Below are 23,018 nucleotides of genomic sequence, written 5' to 3'. Positions count from 1 at the left end.
TCATACATTTGATCAAACTCGCCAATACAAGAGAGATTTAAAAACCATACAAAGAAAGGAAAGGATAAGAGAAACAATATAGGGCTATTGAAAAAGTATTGAACCCTTTGAAAAATAGAGATTAGAAGAAAGAACAGGGACAGTTGGATAGTAGTTCAAAAAGGAAACCCATCACCAAGAAAGAAGATTGAGAATTTAAAATATTATTATATAGGGTTGGGGAAAAAGAAATGTCGCATTTCTGATCGAAATTTGACGCTTCATTTAACATACTTAAAATTATCCAATTCAAGTCAAATATGCGCCGTTTTGTTCGCAAACTTGTTGGCATTTAGAAGGCAACTTCATTTCCCCCCTTATAAAACCCCCTCTCCTTATTTGCAAAAAAAACTCAGACAGCCAGTTTTCGAGAGCCTCTTTTGAGGCCAACTTAGTATCACCAAGAGCGTTTTGCATGGACCAGAAGAGATGATAATCACTTGTAGCGGAGTATACGGTGGAGGCAATAGGACATCCCATCCGAGCTCCCGTAGCTTCTGACGGGTCATCAAAGATGTGTGAGGGCGTTGTTCTGGTGGAAAACAACACCATTCCTATTGATCATTTCTGGCCGCTTCTGGTCAATCGCCTACTTCAAACGGTCAAGCTGCTTACAGTAGAGAACCGAGTTGAGGGTCTGGCCATAGTTGAGCAGCTCATAGTGGTTGATTCCCTTCCAATCCCACCAAACACACAGCAAAACCTTCCTGGCCGTCAATCCGGGCTTGGCGATGGTTTGGGTCCGCTCACCGCGCTTCGACCACGATTTTTTTCGCTTTAGGTTGTCGTACATGATCCACTTTTCATCACCAGTCACTATCTTCTTCAAAAATGGGTCGAGTTCGTTCCGTTTCAGCAGTGCATCGCAGGCGTTGATTCGGTCTAAAAGATTTTTTTGCGTCAACTCGTGTGGCACCCATACATCCAGCTTTTTTGGAATCCAATCTTCTGTAAATGGTTCCAAACGGTTTCATGGTCTATACCCAGTTCCTTACCAATCGGGTGCTCACATGCCAGTCTACTTGGACGATTTTAACGATTTTATCGGTTTCCACGACGATTGGCCTACCAGTACAGGGTGTATCTACACCAGAACGAAATCGATCAAACCAACGCTGTGCTGTGCGAATCGTTAGAGTATCGGGTCCATAAACTACACGAATTTTTTCGGCCACATTCGTTGCAGTTTTACCTCGCAGGCAGGTACACGAATTTCTTACTTGGTGGACTCCATCTTTGACGCGCTATAACTTGAGACAGAAAAGGCCAATCACAACACTGTCAAAACGACACAGAGCACAGATTGTCGTCTTTAAATAGCCGTTTAGTATGACCCGATGCGATAAGTACAACACAAGATATGTTTAAGTGTTGTCTTATATTGACAATATACGACATTTATTTTTCCCCAACCCAATATTATACCAAATTGTTGTAAATAAATTGTGAAATTGTAGACATTGTGATTTAGTAGTGAGAATAAATTAAATGGTGTAATTGGATTTTCAATTAACCGAGTGTTGCCCAAAATTGATTTCCAAACCCGAGAGAAGCAACCAAGGAAAGAACCACACCCGGAGGGCAAGGGCCCATATTCCAAGTATACAGAAACCTCATGTTTATCCATCACCACTAACCTAGCTATCATCCATAATAATCGCAATGGAAATATTTTGCATTATATTGAATGAAAAGTTTTTTTTTCTATTTTTGCCTGTTTCCCTTGAAACATACAGTGATACAAACTCGTAGTCGTACGCCACCGTGCAAATCTATTTCCCTTCCTTTGAAAGTCGAAAACAAAGTTTCAGAACATTTCATTTAGATGAGCATTTAAGTGTCATATGATGGTCAAATAGTTTGCTATCTGTTTTCAGAATAATGGTTTTCATCTCTCTAAGAATTGCGAATGCATGAAAATTTACTCAAACTCATAATCGTTGATCAATTTCAGGATTCCATCATTAGTATGGTATCCCTTGTTCATTGCAACTATCTTCAATTGTCTTTAACCTTATCTACGAGTTTTTTGGTGTATTCGAATGGAATATTCGTCCATTTTTCAAGTGGTTAATAAAATCGTTATTTTTATAAATTTGATGCTGCTTGAGCATTCAATTGTTGTTCCTCGGAATATTACAAAACTTTTTTTGATTCAATTTGATTTTCATCGATGGTGTATTGGATCAGAATGTTTACTTGAACATCCTAAAGAAAAACACGTAGCAAGGTGTGAACAAAATGAGATTGAATCGAGGCTTCAAATTTTACCAAGACTATAACCCTAAGCACAAGTCACATATAGCTCGCACATGGTTACATTATAATTACTAAAAAGTTATTGATACTTCTCCCCAATCTCCCAGCATCAATCCCAGATAAAAAAAATATGGAAATTATCTGTGTAGGAAATTTAGAAACCATCAAATTTCTAAAAATAACGATTTTAAGAACCACTTGATAAAAAAATTTATGAATATTCCTTCCGAATACATAAAAAAACTAACGGCTAAAGACAGTTAAAGATAGTTGCAATGAACAAGGGATACCATACTAATGATGGAATCCTGAAATTGATCAACGCCTTATGAATCGAGTTGAAATTTCAACCAGAGTACGATTATGAGTTTGAGTCAATTTTCATACATTCGCACATACATTCGCACATACATTCGCAATTCTTAGAGAAATGAAAATCATTATTCTTAAAACAGATAGCAAACTTTTTAACTCTCATATGACACTATGACCTCATCTAAATAGAATGTTCCGAAACCTTGTTTTCGACTTCCAAAAGAAGGGAAAAGAGATCTGCATGGTGGAGTACGACTACGAGTTTGTATCACTGTATATAATTGACATTCGGCGCTTCAAAAGCATTTCCTTGTAACGGTTTCAGAGAATAGTTTTTTAGAATGTTTTATTCATTGATATTTCTAGACTATTTGTGCGAACATAATGGTTTTTTTAAGGTATATAACTTCAAATTGGCAAACCCTTTTTGATATTTGTCGTTTCGTCATGAATAGACTGACGCCCAGGGTTCCCACATATACAGAATATTCTGTATTTTACAGATTTTTACCCATATTTTATATACAGGATCTGTATACAGATACATAATTTACAGATTTTTTAAAATTCAATTTTAAATATTAATTTTATTACAGTGCATACATAGATACCTTGATTTAAAAAAAAAGGTTGAACGCAACGGAACGAGATGGCTTTCGTTGGAGGCAGTTGTTAAGCGACATATTAAGCGATTCGAAGAGCTTAAACTATTCCTTCCGTCCTAAGTTAAGTATAACCGTGATCAATCCGCCAATCCACCCTTTAAACTCGAGTATACCGCGAGTAATTGTTTTTCTACTTTACTAACCTTAGATTTAAGAAAATTGTTTTTGTATAATTATAAAAATATAATTAAGAAATCGGCTTCTTCAAACTTATGTAACTGAGCCTGTAGAAATAAACGAATTAAAAAAAATCCGCCAATCGTATATTGATTCATTTAAATCCTATGACTAAACCAATTATGTTGTTCCTCAACTTTGTTCTATCGCTCATTGATAACATCAATTGTTTTTTTCAATCAAAATGTTCTCAATTTTACGAACTTTATAATGAGACAAGAATGTTGGGTAAATCGTGTTTGAAGAGCAACGTGTAACGTTTCGCTGATGCTGACCTTGACGTGAAAGATTTTGAAGACTTTCTGAAGAAGCCTGAGAATATTCACATTGCTATCGATGCAGAAGAAGCTGAAAAAGGATTGGATGCAGCTAAGAAGCTGACCTTCGAATCGATTTGTCGTGACTTCTATATTGGACTCGTGAAACAAATTTCAAAGCGATTTGATTTCAGCGATCCAGTTATCAAAACTGCGGCCTTGATAAAAAATTGAAAATTTCGTCAAGCTACCAATTCGGTCAAGATGCTACTCAACACGCATCGCATGGAGTAAAAATTGAGTGACTCAGATATAACTTAGTCCCGGCTGTTGGATGTCAAAAGGCGTGATGAGAAATTTTTGTATTAATTGCTAAGGTCGTTTGTAAGACACTTTTTGATAACATTACAATGCCAACAAAACAAAGTCCGGAAATCGGTTGGCGCCAACAATTTTAGACCCTATTTTGAAAGCGAAGAACATGCCTCGTGCCATTGTCGATCGTTGAAATCATTTATCTATGTTTATTCGAAAATGATACCGACCACAGCCGCCTGTAAATCAGATGCGAAATTTCAGTTCAAAAAAATACAAATAATATTATATTGAAATGTGACGTTGCTGAGTAACATGTTTGCTACTGAAGTAGAAAACCAATTGTTTTATTTATTTATACATCAGGATTCGGAAACTTGACAGAACAATTAAAAAGATAGACTCTGTGTTCGGTATGTATCGAGAATTGATCAAACATTTCGTACAACAAATCCAAGTTGTTGTATTAGAGATGAACACGTAAAAATCTTGACTCGAAAATCTTGTTGAATTGTAAATGCGTTTTTTATATAGTTCACCGTTTCATCTCAAATTTCGAACAGTCTCAAATTCCGAACACTTCATTTTTAAATGTAAATTTACTACTAAATTTATTTTAATATTATAAATGATTGAATAATGAAAAACCTGACATTCTTTGGGGTATATACCGTTCCGAATCATATTTCGGAAACTCTGTAATAATAACTTAAAATACCTAATGCCCTGATGATACAACTATAAAATTAATATCACAATTGATTCTTTGGAGTGATCCTTTAGTTATATCATCAGGGCATTAAGCATTTCAAGTTATTATAACAGAATGTCCGAAATATGATTCAGAACGGTATTACATTTTAACATCATTTACAGGTGTCGACACAGCTTATAATTTCTAATACTGTACTGTATACTATACTTAGCTAGCTGTGAAATTTGAAAAAAAAATACAACAATGCTTCAATTGCAAAGTTTTTAATGTGTCTGGATTTTTTCGGGTTCAACCTTTATCTCGAAAATAGGTTTTAATCGCCGAAAACAATCAGTACAATTCAACATATTTATATTAACAAAGAAAAACGTAAGTCGTTGAAAGGTATACATCACTTTCAAATTTGCTTGTGAGTCCTGATTGAGCTTAAATTCTATGAGAACTTGAATCAGGACTGTCAGGAACAGTCAGAACAGTCATACATTCTGTTAAGAAAGCTTTCTGCTGGCAAAAAGATTTTTTTTTCGATTCACGTTTTCTTACTTAGCGAACGTTCGTGGGTCCCATCGCAGAACCCTCAACTGATTGATTACCCTTTGACCCTTGAACTTTGCTTTTACTATAAACTTCCTAGTACAGGTCGGACTCGATTATATACAGAATCGATTATATACTGACTAAATGATATACAATTTTGGACTCGATTATAAGTTACGAAAGCAACCGTTACCTATCCTAAATCGAACACGACAGAAATTCTCCAAAGTTCACTAAAGCAGATACATGAAATCCAACGCAACAACAAGAACAACTCGCAATAACATTAGCTGCAATGGAGCAGACAGCGAAATTACCAACAAATGGATAATCGTCAGATTCACCTGTAGTGGTAACATCCATACCTCTCACGCTGAAAGTCACGAGTTCAATTCTCCCTCCCGATATTCTTCCAAAAATAGAAGTTAAAGTGGCGAACCAGCCAAAATTGTTGAAAGTCACTATAATACAGATGAAAAAATAAAACAGATTCACCTGAATGAACCTTAACACACTTGGAAAACTATAGTCGGCAGAATGAGCGGAAAGTCTGGGAACCAACAACGCGACACCAGCAACCGGACGGCGCTTCTAATTCTTAATTCTACAGTGAGGCCTCTGTAATTAAACAGAAATAAATTAATTATCAGTATTATTTAGCTCTTCAAGCAGAACACAGTTGTTTTTAGAAAGTCACTCCGAAAGACGTGTTCCGTAACTTATATATAGTTTGAATTTTTTTTCATATTTCTAATATGATTTATTTCAAGAAAAAATGTAGTAATAAAACGCTGAGGTGCAATTTGATTGGCTATCATAAGTATAGTGAAGTAAAGATCGCGATTTTCGATGATTTTGATTGAATTCTCACCAAGTATTGTTTATAACGATATTGCAGCGAAATTAAGAAAGATAGAAGTTGGGTGTCAAAGAACAAATTGTAGAGCGATTAGAGAGCTTCAATTTGTATCATAGAAACTGTTCGAATTTGCGACTATCACTACGCGGTGAAACAGGGGTTTGAACGGCTACTGAACATTTATTTGATCGTCTTCATCAACTCTATATTAACGACTGGGGTATAGTTTAACAATTTTTTCTCGTTACAATTTTCAATCAGCGTTTGCTGTGATTATGCTATTTTCAGTGGTTCATAGGTTGCTTTAAATGAACTGAGATATTCTACTCTTGTTATATGTTCACAATGAGGTACAATATTAATCTGATTCCTTAACATATGCCGGCCGCCGTTAAAAACTTCGTTTTTAACCTATCTACTCTATTTCATTACTAACGATAGTTAAATTCTTTCAGACTACTTTGTCTCCAGCCACGTGACTCTTCGCTCTCTTGCTTACGCCCGAGGTGGTTCATCTGGGCTGTGGTAGTTGACGATCCCGATCGATCAGCTGTTAGCGCCGAATTAACGTTTGTCTGCTCTTCCATAGATTTTCTTCTCGTCGTTGTTGTTTTGTCGCTCATCTGCTTCATTTGATCATCCTGCCTGTTACGTCATCTGTCGATCGAATCGCCTGCGCAGTGGTTGTGGGTCGTAGCGCTTGTGCTCCCGCGTTTGAGCACGGATCCGTCAGTCAGTCATGGTGGGAGAAAAAAAAATTCTTGAGTTTTTTGAAAATTCATTAGCAAACTTACTTACAACATCCGGAGGCCCGTGGGCCTTGATAGAAAGGCAGACGAATACTGCCACATAACCTTTGATGGGACGCGAATTCCGTTGAGGATAGCGGAAATATATAGGCCCACACAATTCGACACCTGTTCGCACGAATGGCAACGTGGGAGAAACACGTTCAGTCGGAAGATCGCCCATGATTTGCTGTTGGAGCTTTGGACGACAGCGAAAGCAGTTAATACAGGAATGTACAATCCTGCGCGCGAGATTCCGAGCACGCAAGGCCAGAATTTCTCCCTGAGACATGCGATTAGTAATTGCGGTCCTGCATGAAGCATTTTCTGGTGGTAGTATCGAGCAACTAGTTCTGAAAACGGGTGTTTTGATGGCAGAATCATAGGATGTTTGCGGGCTGGAGAAAATCTTGCGTGCCGCAGCCGACCACCAACTCGCAGGATGCCTTCTTCGATAAACGGTGTAAGCGCATTCAGTTTGGACGTTGGTTTCATCTCGCCCGTGTTTTCCAACGAAGTGAATTCTTCTCGAAAGTCTTCTTGTTGTGCAATTCGAACTAGACACTTGCACGCTTCTTCGAGTTCTGCTGCGTTGAGAAGACCTAATCGACGATGTGTACGGTTAGCAGGCTTCGCATTGAATGTAAATCTTCGAACCCACGCAACTAAACGGTGGAGGCAGTGAGAAGGTTTACGTAGACTGATCCATCTTCAGCTTGGACACGGAGGTAGATGCACGCACCGTATGCCTTTTCCGATGCATCGCAGAATCCATGCATTTCGATCGACACCGGTTTGGCGACTGGTACAACCCATCGAGGAACAGAAAGGTTTCGGAGAGCGTCGAGATTTTTCCGGAATTCGAGTCATCGCTGTTGTAGTTCGTTGTCAAGAGGTTCGTCCCATTGCTTCTGACTTCGCCACAAGTCCTGAAGGTAGATTTTTGCCTGTACGATTACCGGACCGACAAGCCCAAGCGGATCGAATAATTTGGCAGCATCCGACAGCGCGATCCATTTTGTGATTAAAGCTGTATCGTTCCATTTGGGTACGTCGAAGAGGAATTCATCTGTGGTAGTCTGCCATTTCAATCTTAGCGTTTTTATCGGAGCGGAGGAGGAATCCAAGTCGAAAACTGTTCGTTCGTCACGTAAATCTGCTGGGAAGTGTTCGAGAACTTGTGGACAGTTCGAAGACCATTTTCGGAGACAGAATCCCGCAGACTGAAGCAAATACAACAACTGAGAACACAGCTGCTGGCCTTCCTGGATGTCATCAATGCCGGTTAGTAGGTCGTCCATATAAAAGTCTCTGGATATGACTTTGGATGCTTCTGGGTATGTGGCTTCTCCGATTTTAGCGATTTCATGTAAGCACCTGGTTGCCTGATACGGAGCGCAAGAAGTACCATATGTAACGGTCGTCAGTTGGAAGGTTCGCAGAGGTTCTGACGGAGAACCTCGCCAGAAGATCTTGAGAAGCCGACGGTCGCGCGAAGCAAGTAGGATTTGCCGGTACATCTTCTCAATGTCCGACACAATCGCGTATCTGGGGATCCTAAAACGTAGAGTAAGGGATACCAGATCGTCTTGGATGACGGGACCAATCATCAATCCGTCGTTGAGGGATACTCCGCTGTCTGTAGCACATGAAGCATCGAATACTACCAGTAGTTTGGTAGTCAAGCTGTCAGGTCTGACGACACAGTGATGCGGCATATAATACGATGGAACTTCGGGGTCCAGGTCTTCCGATTCGGCTATCTCCTCCATATGACCTTGCAGATAATACTCCTCGATGAAGTCTGAATAGGCTTTCTTCAATTGTGGATTAGCGTTAAGACGTCGCTCTAAAGCGAGGAAACGTCGTTTGGCGATTTCCTTAGAATTTCCGAGTTTCGAGAGAACGGTCGACCTTTTTGGAAGCTGGGTTATAAATCGTCCCGAATCATTCCGAGTAGTTGTCGCAGCAAAATGTGCTTCGCAAAGCGTTTCTTCTACCGATAAAGTGCTATGAGATTGACACGACTCTAGTTCCCAAAAGCGTAACAACTGCTCTTTAAGTGAATTGATACTGCAGACGTGGACGAAATTAATTGTGGGTGAAGATGATGCGCCAACCTTGCCGGAAACAACAAAGTTTTTTGCAGCACCGGTAGATCCGGACCAAGACGAATCAAACCTTCTTCGACGAGTTCGTAGTAGACTTCCATCCCTAAAATCATATCGATAGGTCCAGGTTGATGGAAGGTAGGATCTGCGAGAACGACGTTGACTGGTATATTCCACGCTTGGGTACACAATGCCTTCGCAGGAAGTTCGCGAGTTATGCCCGGTAGTACGTGGAATGAGATATCCGTGAGGAAATTAGAACAATGTGATTTTATGCGAGCGTCAACAGCGTACGAAGAAACGACAGTGGCATTTCCCACACCTCCGATTTCTTGATGTGTTTTGATACGTCGTAGTTTCAGTTTCTGCGACAGCTGCTCTGTCATTAAGTTCAGCTGCGACGCAGGATCTAATAAAGCACGAGCCCACACAGCATAGCCGTTGCTATCAGCGATCTCCACCATTGCGGTTTGCAGTAGAACAGTCAGCGGAACAGTACAAACGCTACCGAGGAGAGTAGTCGACACATGGCTGGTTGATGGGTTACAATTTGGCGAAATCACAACGTTTGGTGGTTGCAAAGATTGGGGCGGGACGGACTGGAGCGGAGCACTTGTACTATTGCGAGGGGACTGAGATTGGTTGGGTGTTGTTGGTGATTTCAGATTCGGAGTGGCATCCGACGAACGAAGTGTGGCATTTTGGTGCAACATAGTATGATGTTTTTGTCCACACACTCTACAGCAACTGGACTGGCATTGTCTAACGAGGTGGGAGGACGAGAAGCAATTTATGCAAAGCGAATTTTTCTTCACAATTTCGAATCGTTGGGAAACGGGAAGTTTTCGGAAAGTCTCGCAGTGGAAAGGCGAATGCGGCGACTGTGAGCAGAACGGACAACTTTTCGATGAGGAATTAGTGATGACAGCTTGGATAAACTTCGGCTTCGGAGACCGAACTGGTTCTGATTTGGGTTTGTCTACGGTACGGGGCTACGACGACGACAAAGACTGCAGAATAGAACAGTGTCCGCGTAAAAACTCGATAACAATCTCGTATTTTGGTACTTCGGTAGAGTTGTGATATTGTTCCCACTGTTTCAGCGTTGCGCTATCCAAGCGCGCGCAGAGCATATGCGCGAGTAAAACACTCCATCCTTCGGTTTTCACATCCATCTTCTGAATCATGTTCAAATTTCTTTCAAATTCATCGATGATATGCGCTAATGATTCATAACTTTCCTTACGCATTTGTTCGATCGAAAGCAAAGACTCAATGTATGTCCGCACAATAAGTTTTTTGTTGTCAAACCTCTTCTCAAGTAGCCCCCAAGCTACTGAGTCATTCACTGTGGTGATTTCAATGGATTCAATCACCCGTTTTGCTTCCTTAGAGAGAGAGGAGACCAGGTAAGAAAATTTATCAATCGGTTTCAGTTGAGGGTTGGAATCGATCAGGCTCACAAATGAATCACGAAAGGTAAGCCAATTTGCTAGAGTACCATCGAATGTGGGAAGCTTCACTTCTGGTAACCTTATTCGAGCGAATGATGAATCAGTTACTGTAACTTTGGGTTCCATGCAGATTTGACCTGAAGAAGATGCAGTAGGTTCTGGTTTAAGTTTAGATGCGATAAACCCATACACCGTCATGTAATTTCTCTCAAATTCACTTCGGATTCTTCTATACCCTTCCTCATCACATACAGCTGCGGCAGCATCTTCCTCCTGGTCCTCGAGCAACTCCATCTGCAATCGATTCGACTGGAAATCAGCAAAATTTCTCTCCAAACGCTGCATCCATCCATCAAGAAATAATTTATCTCTTCGTTCATCGTAGTTAGTAATCATGGTTAGAAGGTTGTTCATCGTATCAAAGCAAAAACGTTCTTGACGAGACAGAGTACGTAAATTTGGTGCCATCTTGATGGATATGAAATATTACGAAAATCCTCAGAATCGACCGACGAAACTAACTCGCAAACGAAATTCTCGTCAAAATGTTGCACCACCACCACTTCGCCTACGATGAAGAAATTTATTCCAATACGCCGAGACTGAGCCCAAACCGGTGTTATAAACTCACTGCTCAATTTACAGTATGGAAGTCGTCACTCGATATTTCAATTTTATTTGATCAGTAAAAATCCACAGCATCCATGCTGCTATCATGCATGCGTACTTACAGTGCGTCTAGAGTCTCGATTTAGTTGTTCCTACCTCCTTTGTCCAGCCCGTCAAAAGCAACCTAAGCAAGCCAGAAGAACGATGACCCAACTCAAGTCAACAATAGCGTTTCCAAGCCAACTCAAGTCAACAATAGTGTTTCCAAGCCAACTCAAGTTAACAATAGCGTTTCCAAGCCAAAGAAATGGACGGTGTGCGAAGGGCTCGTACGAATCTAATTTTCACGTAGAAAACTGCCAATTCTATCTCGTAAAAATTTACATTTTTTCCGAACTATGCGGAATCACTTTTAAATTTTCACGTCTTTCGAGAACTTTCACTCGTAGCACTGTGAGTTTTCCACTCAAAAACAGTTCGAGTTTATATTTCGGATCAATTTTACGATTGATTCGAGTGATTTTTTTTTCACGCTTTCACGATCACGATTTAACTGTTCTTTTAAACCGTTCACGAAATATTCACGCGCGTAAGTGATCCGGTTCGAAGGACCAATTTTTATGTTCGAATTTGCGACTATCACTACGCGGTGAAACAGGGGTTTGAATTTATTTGACCGTCTTCATCAACTCTATATTAACGACTGGGGTATAGTTTAACAATTTTTTCTCGTTACAATTTTCAATCAGCGTTTGCTGTGATTATGCTATTTTCAGTGGTTTATAGGTTGCTTTAAATGAACTGAGATATTCTACTCTTGTTATATGTTCACAATGAGGTACAATATTAATCTGATTCCTTAACAGAAACAATCAATTTATTGTGAATTTTTGGGATACAAATAATAATAATACCTTCAAAATTACTATCTTTTAAGTTTTTCCAAATGTTATTTAAATTTACTAATTTAGATGTTTTACAATATATTCTGTACTAAAATTTCTCATCCTTCAACTGAAAGCAACACAATATAGCGTACGTTTTGAAGTTGAGCCAGTTTCAGGCAGAGTCCGGAACAATTAAGAAGTTCAAATTGTGAGATTCAGGACAAATTTATTTTTTTCATGTGTGAAAGGTGTTTTCTGGCTTCAAAGGTATGAATCAAAAATTAAATTCATCATTTATGTCAAAAAACAAAAAGTGTATAAAAAACAAAATCAAACAAATTTTTTTTTATAATATAAAATTATAATATTTTCATATATATAATTCTCGTTCAAGTTCATTCGTCAATCACTTGCAAATAACATGTTTGTCCGTTGCATCGAATACATGTACGATACAGAGAATATTTTAAAACTAGCTGACTCGGCGAACTTCATCCGCCGAAAATATTTTTTTAATAAGAATTCTTTACATCATTCGATTGAGCTGACAACGTTTATCATAATGTAAATGTAGAACATATGGGAATACAATTTTCCGAATTTTTCGACCTTCCTTCAGAGTTTTCCGAAAATTTTTCGATTTTTCTCTCCGCTATATTGATCTACCGGAAGACCATTTTCACCATTAGTGCAGTCAAGCCACACAGACTGGATACAATTATTGATTTTCGTTGGTCTTTCAATTAATCGATGACCAGCAAAGTATAACTGGAAAATATTGAAAAACAAAATCATTGCCACCATTGTTTCATTTATCATTTAGTTCGCTCAGATTCGATGTCGAACAAAATCCAAGTGAAACCAGTGACCTTCATGTAAGTTTAGTTTACTATGTCTGAAGTGGAGGACTCCGTACCATTTCAAATCAAGACAAATAAATATTGTGTACCTGGCGAAAGGCATACACATTAAATATATATTTCATGTATCAAGTTTCGCTCCCCGCTTCAAATTACAGTATTGTTGAGCTTACCTAAAAGCTAAAAGCTTTCCGATATGAATATCCAGAGCTAATAAAATGAAGAGATATGGATTACGACGAAGCACTATGTTTATTTTGGCGGTGTAGACGTACATTACAGCTTATCCTTTGCTCTCTGATGAGGTACTACTCCGGTATATTTCTTGTGCCAGAAGTGCCATGTGCCAGGTGAAGAATTGAAAAAAATGTAATCTCACGAAAAACACATGGGTGCACTTTTTCAAATGCAAGCGACCGTTTGTTGTTCTTTGGTTTTTTTTCCTGAAAAACACGTGGAACCATTAAGCCGCATTATTAAAAACATGTCGTGCTATGCGATTTTGGAAAACTGTTCTGGCATACATATTAATCATTTAAGCAGTGAAATATGCCAAAAGTTGCGTCTGAAGATATGTTTTTGACGGGCATTGGATAAGAACCATCGAAAAAAAATAAACAAACTGTTTAAATTGAAAGCGTTTTTGAGCAGTTTGTTTGAACATTTACATGGTACAAGTATCTCCATTTTTTGTTTGTATGTACGCGTAATGGACAATAATATCAAGGAATTTATATTTCAAGATTCGTTCGTTAGAGAAAATATATTTCCAATCTAATCAGTATGCAGTAAAACTTATTATTCAGCTTTCTTTAGGTTAAAGTCGAGTATTGCTTGAAGAAGGTTCAGGTTGGAATCCGTTGTTGATGTAATTAATCACGTTAATTAAATTTGAAAATTCAATTGTATACTAGATTGCTATCGGCACTCGATGTATTCAATTTCACTCAAAGTAATTTTTTATACAGCTTCAGATGAACCAATTTTAACTCGCCCGAAAAGAGTAACGGTAACTTTTTAATTAATAAAAGTACCCTCAAGTTGCGAAAGTTTGTCTTATGGTTTCATCACTAATGCTAAGATATTTCGCTTTATTTTTTTTTTATTTCACATAGCTATATTAGGAAATGTAAAAAATCTCCAGCGAAGCAGCACCTTGCCGAAGAAAACTTCCATTTTCGTAAAGCATATAAAATTATAAAACAGAAAGTGCACCATCTAAAAGTTTGCAGGTTGTTCTGTTTCACAGTTCAGATTTTATCGGTTTCATCTACTCCGCAATTATGAATACCCGTTTTATTAGCAAAGTTTTAATTGCACTGTAAGCTTCCCCTTAGAGAATTTAGATATCCTCTAGGCGGGAAACATATTCCACTGAAATTGTTTCGTTATTGTCGTCGAGGAACGCCGATACGCTCCGACAATTAAAATGATTAACTAACCCCAATAACTATCACTCCATCAATATCCATCCCAAGTAGATTATTGGGCAACGAGATGCTCGTCGTCTCGTTGACCACAATTGATCCTTCTCCGGATGCTACACACATACACACACACACGCAGGACCCTTATCCTCATCCGCACGATTCCCAAATAAATCATACCGGTGTGAGTTACTCCTCCATGGTCTGCCGATGATTTATTATGTTTTATTCGCTATTATATCCCGTCATCGTTGACATTAAATTAATGGTACCGAGGGCCGTGATCAAGTCCGAGAATGTTGCATCCAATCGTAATCCGTGTATGATTATGGGTGAAGACGATGTTTGTTGATGAGGGTGGATATTAAATGGGGTATTGTTTCTAAATAAAATGAGGAGTGCTAAAATGGGAGATATTGGTAGCTTTAACTGACCTGCACTCCGTTGGGATAACAATTGGATGACCACAAATGTTGATGAATCAATATTTTTCGTACGTACCTGAAAAAAGGAAGCAATATTTATTTATCATGAAAATGATATATTTGGTACTCATAGCTGAACAATCATTGTTTATTCATTCTATCATTTCAAAATAGACTCATCTTTCCAGAGCACACAATTGCAGCTAGGAACTGTATGTTTGTATAAATAATGTTTGAATATAGATTGTTTTCGTTGGGTGCCTTGTGAATGCTTGAGTTATTATTTCGACTTTGAAAATGCTCCTTCATACTGATGAGGCTGATGGAAAAGCCGTATCGCTAGAACAAACATTATCGTCACCAACTGTTCCTCCGAGTAGAATAAAAATATTGATGGGGTAACCTTTTTCCTCCTATTCGAAGACATATTGCCCTCTCTTGGGGAAAATAAGGCTAACCAAAGTGTACATCGAAAGGCAAGAAATGGGGAATGAGCCTTGAGAAAAAAATGTAGTTCCCACCTGTGTTAGCGAAGCGTTTATATTAAAGGTACTCGACTGGGAAATCGAAATCAAATGAAAACATCAAGAGGACCAGTGACGATTCTTCGCACGTGAGAAATTTGGGACCACGCTGTGATGAATTTCTCATGTGACTGTCTATTTGATTGTAATCTAATATAGGAAGCTGAGCAAGTAAAGTCACATGTTCTTTACATATCTCTTCTAAAACTTTTTCATGCAAGTGTTGAAGTTATAGTTGAATTGTTTGCTCTGTCTCATAGAATCAGCTTTCTCAATTTATTATGTTAATTATGTTTCTTCCATTATGATAAGTTTCTAAAATATGCTTTAATTTTTAAATAATCGAGTAACCTCTCTTATATAATTTTCCTTTAAAAAAACTAATACAAATAGATACGCACCAGAAGATCAAACTTTGTTTGTATGTATTTGTGTATATTACACAATCTAGCAATATTTTTTCCAATTTGGAGACAAACTAACAACAACAACACATGCCAATGTCATATTATTTGGGTTTCGCATGAAACGGTAGTACAAACCATCCGTAATGTAAATTAATAAAAAGTATAGAAGAAACATTATATTTTTATGGGTTTTTTTTTTTCTACATATCCTAAATATATATTTAGGTGCCAATTCGATCAAATTCGGTTTGAAAATCCTATTCAATTTGAACGAGGACAGTCTCAGCCATATCTGGTAGACGGAGCAACGAACGTGTTAAACAGTTCTGAAAAATGCCACTGTAGGTTCTCAGCAAATTCATGTTGTCCTCATAAGTCCAAAGAGTTGTCTACAAACATTGTGAAGGCCTTTTATCTTCCGAATAAAGTTATTTTTATACTACTTCGTTCATTCGGCTGAGAGATGTGGATATTTAAAACCTTGTACTTCGAACGCAATTCCCTCGTATTTGAGATTTTGAATTTAGGCCCAAGCACAAAAATGAAAAACGTAGTCCTACGTAAAATGCAAGGAAGATTCTATATTATAGAATCTATAACATGGACTTTTCCATAGTGACTTGTTTTGTGAAATAATACCATAAAGAATAACCTGTTACCTTCATTTAAAATCATGATTTTTTAAAATATAAGAAACTTATCATGGTCATGGGTGTCACCCTTAGAGGGGTGGCCACCTCCCTCGCCCCTCATACTCTACGCCACTGGGCACCATGAACAATTTATGAAACGCTGAAAACTACGAATTTTGGATCTTCTCCTCCTTTTTATAACGCAAGATCTACCCCTGACTACCCCATTATAGATAAAGCAACTTTATTTCGTAAAGTGTACGAAGGCCGCGGATATTGCTCAACGCTTCTTCTTGATGCTGCTCAAGCATTCGATAAAGTCTGGCTAGAAGGACTCCTCTATAAAATTGAAAACATATATGGTATAAAGTATATAAAACTATACGATCTTATCTACTGCGAAAATAATCTAATTTCCGGTGCAACTTCACTCTGTCACCAGAGGGAGACATTCATCCCTTTGGTATATCCGCAATAGTGTGATACGTCGTGACTTAGGGATGGTTACGGTGTTAAATTTTAACTATAAGATGAGATAACAAATGTAATATTAGGCTGCCAAAAAAGTCCTGCGGTATTCCCGCGAGGTGTCGTTGTAAGCGCGTAGTTCTAGTTGTATTCATTGTATCGAGTCATACTATAGCTTGTTGGAAAGGTATTTTTGCGCGCTATAATACAGCGCGCAAAGCTATAATATATAATATTGACAGTGTTTTGTTTGGTTAAGTCGTTCGTCAGTTATAGTGTCGCAAATATGGAGCAAAATAAAGAGAAAATCCGACATATTTTACAGTACTACTATGACAAAGGCAAAAATGCATCTCAAGCTGCCAATAAAATTTGTGCAGTTTATGGATCCGATACAGTTTCCATTTCCACCGCACAACGATGGTTTCAACGTTTTCGTTCTGGTGTAGAGGTCGTCGAAGATGCGCCACGCCCCGGAAGGCCTGTCGTCGAAAATTGCGACAAAATCGCTGAATTAGCCGAGAAAGACCGGCATAGTAGCAGCCGTAGCATCGGCCAAGAGTTGGGGATAAGTCATCAAACCGTTATTAACCATTTGAAGAAGCTTGGATTCACAAAGAAGCTCGATGTATGGGTGCCACACACGTTGACGCAAAAAAACATCTTTGACCGTATCGACGCATGTGAATCGCTTCTGAATCGCAACAAAATCGACCCGTTTCTGAAGCGGATGGTGACTGGCGATGAAAAGTGGGTCACTTACGACAACGTGAAGCGCAAACGGTCGTGGTCGAAGCCCGCTGAAGTGGCTCAGACGGTGGCCAAGCCCTCATTAACGGCCAGGAAGGTTCTGCTGTATGTTTGGTGGGATTGTCAAGGAATAATCTATTATGAGCTGCTTCCTTATGGCCAAACGCTCAATTCGGACCTGTACTGCCAACAACTGGACCGCTTGAAGGTAGCACTCATGAAGAAGAGGCCATCTTTGATAAACAGAGGCCGCATTGTCTTCCATCAGGACAACGCCAGGCCACACACTTCTTTGGTGACGCGCCAGAAGCTCCGGGAGCTCGGATGGGAGGTTCTTTTGCATCCGCCGTATAGTCCGGACCTTGCACCAAGTGAGTACCACCTGTTTTTGTCCATGGCGAACGAGCTAGGTAGTCAGAAGTGAGCCACAAAAGAGGCCTGTGAAAATTGGCTATCCGAGTTTTTTGTCAATAAGAAAGCGAGCTTCTATAATAGGGGTATTATGAAGTTGGCATCTCGTTGGGAACAAGTCATCGAACAAAACGGCGCATATTTGACTTAAAACAGATGATTGTAACTAATTTTATGAACAAATGAAAATTCCAAAAAAATACCGCAGGACTTTTTTGACAGCCTAATATATTATTGTGTCATAACCTAGTGCATAATCATATGTTGATATTTCCACACCACGGAAGAATCAACAAATAATTGTATGAAAAAAAAAGTATTGCAGCACAGTTATCACAGTTTCGAAGTAGTCAGTACAGATCAGTTATTTTGAAATGTCCTTATTCGTTCTTGTCGGGAGAATCGTGCAGGACTCTAATTATGTTAATAAATATATTTGTTGAAAATCCAACAAAGTTGAATCTGTTGTCCTTAGAGCGTGGTTAGAATTTATGTCGATGTTGTGAATTTATTTCCCAGCACTACATATCTACCGTACTATATAAAAGCATTATGAGAAAGTCGGGAAAGATGAACATTCTGAGCTTAAGATCCAAAATGAACTCATATATCAGTGTTGCCACATTTAAATCTGTACCAGAGGGGTCAAAAATCTTTCCCATCTTTACTTTTTTTTCCAAAAATCTGTAGCATCTAAAATATTCGTTGTAGAGAAAAAAATAATGTATTAGCATGAAAAAAATACTCATTTATTTACTACAAATACTACATTCACATTTGCAAGCCATTCGTATGTTTGATGATGCTTATACATATTTTTTTTAATCTAGATTGCATACTATTATTCATGAAAATTTTCGAGCTCCGCCACGATGTTTGACCAATTTTTTTGATCTCAAAATAGCGTTCATCGTATCGTTGCTGAGCCGATTTCATAGCTTATTTTTGTTCTGATTATATTCAGAAAAAAGTCGCTTGAAATTTTCCGAGGAGTGAGGTATAGTGAGAACGTTACTAACAAAGCATCGAAGCGCCCAATAGGCGAGCGAACCGTCTTTTTTGGCTTTAAATTTTTGTCCACCAAGCCTGCACATGCTCGTTTTCTGAAATTATGATTTTCTTACGGAGTAATTTTATCATTAGGGTACGGAATTAGTTCTCCACATCTTGTACATTCCCATTTTAGAGTCTTGGAAACGCTCCTAACACAACGTTAATGCTGGTCAAATTGGAAAAGTTTCTAGGATTTAACATTGCCGCTTGAGTGTCGAATCATGAAAATCGAATCTTTTTCTCATTTGTTTGATCAGCTTCACGAGAAAACTGCGACAAATATCCTTTGAAATGATCTGCCGTTGTTCTGATAATTTCATCGACTGCTATTCCAATCTAAAATTCTTGTCACTTTCCAAATGATCTTCATATTTAATAGCATTGGACATTGAAACAACGTAAGATTCCTCGCAGATATTAGTGAGAATGATCAAATGAAAATCTTTTAGCTCTTCATGTAGCATCGTGAGTTCAGGTTTTTCAGCCTCTAACAAACGATTCAATACATTTTATGCGATTGATACAATAGAACTACTCTCTAGTTTTATGTACCTTATGAACAAGGTTTCGTGCACAAATTACGTAACGTTTGTATTGTGGGTTTGTCTAACGTTACAGAAGGGAGGAAGGTGGTTGGTAGGTGGATTAAGTGTTATGTTTTTAACTGGGTGTGCAATTTAAGTCGTTCCGTTTTTGCACGGAAAACAAATTTATTTAAATAATTTTTTTTTATCCCATTTATTTATTTAAGGCTCATTAGCAATCTAGCTGTAACATAGCCGAATTTTAATCGTGTACATGTCACATGGTTATCATATCTATAATTAGCACATTACACAGTTGCCATTCGCCAGTATTCCTTCTATACCATTACATATGGTACATTCACAGAGTAGCCATTTAGGCGTAAGAGTATTCTTTCTGTTCTTCCATTATCCAGTTGGACCACCGGACAGCGGAGACAGTTGATTGATCATTGTTGAGTTATTTATAGAACAGCAGCCCTATGTATCTTGCAGAGCAGAGCAGTTGTATGGATGAATCGATCTTATTTCGACCGTGGATCGATCTCCATCGCTGATGATTGTTGCGTGGACGTAGCTATTCTGTAACAACACAAAGATGGTCAATGAGGGCCCTGAGTTTTGAACTCACGATCGATCGCTTACTAAGCGAACGCGCAACCAATGTGGCTACGAAGACCCCCTATTTAAATAATGGCATGCATTGAAATATTATTCAAAGTATAGGCAATCGCTAGCCTCTACTGTTTTCCATCATTCTGACAATTGAAGGATTCCGTAGCGAAAGAAGCATTCATCTTTTGAAGCCAAGAATGAATGAGCCAGTTTTTGATACCCTGTTCCAAAGTAAAGCGTATTCCACTCAAAACGTTTTGCAATCGAAACGAATGATGGTCGGAAGGTGAGGTTCTATATGTTTTTCCTTGCAATATTTTATAATTCGAACAGCAACATGTTAGCGAGCGTTGTCATTATGATATATTATCGACTCGTGCCCGGTCACATGACTTGGACGTTTATCGGCATTGGCCCGCTTTACACGGATCAATTGTTGCCTTTTGAATGTTTTAACAGCTCATATTGGATCACACCCTTTTGATTCCACCAAATACAGAGCATTACTTTGGATATTCCGCTCTGGCATTTATGTTCCGGATTGGCCAGGCTTTACGTACGATCTTTTGCGTTTTGAACTGTCGTTGCGTATAAATTTTTCGTCCCCGGTAACGTTTCGATGTAAAAAAAACTTTTTTGTTGCCGTTCAAGCAACATTTCGGACATGCAAAATCGCCATTCGACATCTCGCGCTTTCAATTTGTATTCGTACATAATTTCCTTGCTGTTGGATGTATCCTGCGGCTTCGAGTCGTTTATAAATAGCTTGTCGATTTATTCCCAATGATTCCAAGGTCTGTTTGCGTTTGTCTCTAATTTTGATCAAGTAATGGCCCGAATTTTTCGTCTTCAAACATTTTTGGTTGAACCGGACGCTTTTTGCCTTTAACACTAAACTCACCACATTTAAATCATGCAAGTCATTCCCTACAAAAGCTATCCGATGGTTTATAGACACCATAAACCATCGACCGTTGGTTTATGGTGTTGAAAATCGTTGAAAATCGGATCAGACGTAAATTTGGTATTCATGAGCGATAGTTCCAATAAATTAAAGTAATATCCGTGCACTGATACCTTGTTAAACTATCTGGCATGGGCGGCAAAAATAGCTTAAGGAAGGACCCCTTTCTAAAAGGTCCAAAAATAATGAATTTTTGTGATTTTTTTTTATCTAGGAATAGAGTGATGTTTTCGGGTATTTTTGTTATTCTTCAAGATATATTTGAAGATGTATTTTCCATTTTTTGAGTACACGATCAATGATTATTACGCTGTTGACAGCTAGATGCGTAGAACCTGTCTGGAAATCGCTACCTTGCGGGTGGTATCGGTTCTGAAGCAACGGGGTGTCGCAGAACGGATTTCAATGATATTTTGAAATGTTAGGACAATACCTGAAGCGTTACATAGGAGTTTTTGAATATTTTAAAAATTTACCAAAATGACCGTTTTTGTTAAGAATTATTTTTCATAAATAATCGCTGTTTCGAAGCTCATATAAAATCGAAAAAATGAAATTCAAAGATCAAAAAAGACTATGAAACGCTTTAGATAATTCATATTTACATGCTGATAAAAAATTTCAGCCAAATCGGTCGGGTAGATCCTGAGATATCGATCCCATCAGCTGAAAAAACATGGTTTCGAGAAAAACACAATTGAAAATTCGTACAGGAATACTATATCCCTTACAGTAAGCTCATACTTTTGGCTGTAACTTTCCAACGAAATCAAATATCGGATATTCCTTTTGGGACAATATTTCTGAGGACATAAGCTTCCCAAAAACGCAACATCAAAAAACTCGGTTTTAGACCTTCCAGACCAACTTCCAGTCTCCCTTAAGGCTTATGAAATTTTATTTATTTTGACTTAATGCCTCTACAACATGGCCTGATTCACAAATATTCTCCAATTATCTCGGTTTGTGACTATCTCTCTCCAATTCCGCGGACACCCCGTGCTCACCATGTCCTGTTCCACTTGGTCTAACCACCTTGCTCGCTGCGCTCCTCGTCGTCTCGTACCAGTCGGATTCCCGATGAGCACCATTTTTGCAGGACGGTTGTCCGACATTCTTGCAATATGTCATGCTCAACGTATTCTTCCAGTTTTGATCTGAATACTGGATTCGCTGGTGAGTTGCGTGAATTCGTGGTTCATCCTTCGCCTCCATATGCTGTCCTCCTGCACACCGCCGAAGATGGTAGTTGTAATTCAAAGATTCCAAATGCTCGCAAGGTTCTCTTCGAGTATTGTCCAGGTTTCGTGCCCGTAGAGGACAACCGGTCTTATGAGGGTTTTGTACAGGGAACATTTCGCACGATTGCTAAGTCTGTTTGAACCCAAGTGTTTGTGGAGATCATAGTAGGTACGACTCCCATTGATAATACGTCTCCGGATCTCGCGGCTGGTCATTGTCATTGTCAGACGTTACCATTGAGCCAAGGTAGACAAATTGGTCCACTACCTCGAACTCATCGCCGTCGATCACTACACGACTACTTAATCGTGTCCTGTCGCACTCGGATCCGGAAGCTAGCATGTATTTGGTTTCAGACGTCCGTTTTCGTCCATGATTCTCCATAGCTCTTTTTGTGTTATTGAATCAAATGCGGCTTTGAAGTCGATGAATAGATGGTGCGTTGGGTCTTTGTACTCACGGCATACAGGATTTGCCGCAAAGTGAAAATCTGGTCAGTAGTAGACCGACCTTCGATGATAACCTCCTGATAACTTCCCACCAATCTGTTTTTCAGTGGCGATAGACGACAGAAGATGATTTGGGAAAGCACTTTTTCATTTCAGAAAATTCACTTGGTTTTCGAATTCATCACACAAATCTTGCAGGGAGTTCGGGTCCGATTCCCGTTCTGCCCGGGGTATTTTTCGTAAAAGAAATTTCTTACGACTTGCACTGTGGTCACGCGTG

The 23,018-nt window shown here is 38.7% G+C and overlaps 1 protein-coding gene across 9 annotated transcripts in view; it reads right to left on the bottom strand.

Moving 5' to 3' along the window:
- The window catches only part of LOC129779904 (GTPase-activating Rap/Ran-GAP domain-like protein 3), a 310,243-nt gene that overhangs the window by 113,995 nt on the left and 173,230 nt on the right, over window positions 1-23,018 (bottom strand). Inside the window, exon 2 of one of the 9 annotated variants that reach the window (XM_055787678.1) lies at window positions 14,709-14,775. The exons of the other annotated variants lie outside the window; for them this stretch is intronic. The gene's annotated coding sequence lies outside the window, so the exon portion shown is untranslated. The remainder of the gene's footprint in view (window positions 1-14,708; window positions 14,776-23,018) is intronic. 9 annotated transcript variants of the gene reach the window in all.

This window comes from Toxorhynchites rutilus, chromosome 3 (genome assembly GCF_029784135.1).
Source record: "Toxorhynchites rutilus septentrionalis strain SRP chromosome 3, ASM2978413v1, whole genome shotgun sequence".
Classification (NCBI taxonomy): Eukaryota; Metazoa; Arthropoda; class Insecta; order Diptera; family Culicidae; genus Toxorhynchites; species Toxorhynchites rutilus.
The sequence above is the reverse complement of the archived record's forward strand: the minus strand, read 5'-3'. Positions and strand labels throughout refer to the sequence as shown.